This window comes from Electrophorus electricus, chromosome 13 (genome assembly GCF_041902795.1).
Source record: "Electrophorus electricus isolate QZ-2024a chromosome 13, ASM4190279v1, whole genome shotgun sequence".
Classification (NCBI taxonomy): Eukaryota; Metazoa; Chordata; class Actinopteri; order Gymnotiformes; family Gymnotidae; genus Electrophorus; species Electrophorus electricus.
In genome coordinates this window covers 4,300,520-4,302,500 of record NC_137509.1, presented here as the reverse complement: position 1 = coordinate 4,302,500, position 1,981 = coordinate 4,300,520, and positions in this window count along the sequence as shown.

Below are 1,981 nucleotides of genomic sequence, written 5' to 3'. Positions count from 1 at the left end.
GTGGCCCTCGTCATGAATAAATCATTCAGAAATGTTTACCCATGTTGATAATGCATGAGTGAAGCTTTTTTCATCTGAAATGATGATGAAATGCTGGTCTGATTTGATTTGTTCCAGCTTTGTAGGCTGCAGTCATGGAAACTGTGTATTTCTTTAGTATATAGAGTTATTAGAAAGAGCACACAAGGCCTGGTTCCCAGACCCAGATTAAGCCTAACTATGGAATAAAAGAATTTCTAACGGGGATTTCCCAATGACTTCTGAATGTAGTCCAAGATTTGACTTAATCCATGTCTGGGAAACCGGTCTTTGAAGTTTGAATGTTGTAGCTATCATTTCTGGTCATTATTATTACATTTAAATGCAATTTTTCTTTCCCTAAATCTTTTCTGTGTGGGGTATGGTTTGGCCAAAGGCCCCCAAGAGCTAGAGGGAGTAATTATTGATATACCATGCAACCCAAAGTTTCCACTAGCAGATACAAATCAGTCCGTTATTTGCGAGGTTTTTATAGTGTGTGTGGAAATGGACTGATGATGACTAAACCTGAACAGAGTGTATAAATGTGCCCTGGAGATTTCTTATGGAAATACTGTGTGTTCTTATGGAAATACTGTATGTTCTTATGGAAATAGTTTGCATTCTTATTGAAATAGTGTGTGTTCTTATGGAACAGTCAAAGGTTCCACTGACCAACAGTATGCTCTGGGTCCAACAGAGAGCACTAGTGGACAGTAATAGTAGTTCTAGCACTCTTTCCTGGCACCTAGTGCCACCTTTGTTTTGTAAACACAGGAGTTCATAAAATAAAGTGCAAGTTGAAAATGTGTCCTCCAAAAACCATACCCTAGCCAAGCAGGATATGGTTAGCAATGTTTGTAAAGCACGATTGCCTAGACAACAAAGCCATGTGGTGAAATTATGTTAGCTGCACCAGGTCCTTACAGGTGGAGAAGATGGGTTTGTATTTCTGGTCACTTGGAAAAAAATCAAAAGGTGTTTAGGTAACTACTATGTATTCCTGAAATTTGAATTTAACTATATACAGTTTCCAATTGCAAACATATAGCAAATTCAGAAAACATATTTTGTTAAGTTGCCTATACGAAGGCTTTTGCAAAACTTTACACCTGATACACACAAATCACAAATCACCTAAAATTTCCAAAAACTCTTCCACAATTGCAAATCTCCTAAACTCTCGTGAACTCCTCACAAGGACTCCTTTCATGCCAAAGCACAGTTAGCCTTAGGATGTTGTTCACAACATAAAACTCCAGTCACTATATCGAAAAACAAATAATACAGTCGTGGCCAAAAGTTGAGACTGACACAAATTTTGGTTTTCACAAAGTTTACTGCCTCAGTTTTTTCAGATCCTTTTGTCAGATGTTTATATGGTATAGTGAAGTGCAATTATAAGCATTTGATAAGTTTTTTTTTTTTACTTTTTATTGATAAATACATCCAGTTTAGGCAAAGACTAAATATTTACAGTCTTTTTTTAAAAGACTTTGCAATTCAGCTTGACATGCTGGATATCAGCTTCTGGGCAAAATCTTGATTCATGGCAACCCATTCTTGCCTGATCAGTATTTGGATTTGATCACAGTTTCTGTGTTTTTGTTTGTCCATCCTCTTTTTGAGGCTTGACCACAGGTTCTTAATGGGATTGAGATCTGGGGAGTTTCCTGGCCATGGATCCAACATTTCAATGTGTTGGTCATGGTGCTCTGTCATGCAGAATAAAGCATTGCTCATCACCAAATTGCTTCTGCATCGTTGGGAGAAGTTGCTCTTGGAGGGTGTTTTGATACCATTCCTTATTAATGGCAGTGTTCTTAGCCAAAGGTTTGAGCAAACCCACTCCCTTGGATGAGAAGCAACCCCACACATGAATGGTCTCAGGATGCCTCACTGTTGGCATGACTCATGGTAGTGCTCACCTTTTCTTCTCCGGACAGTCATTTGTCCAGATGTC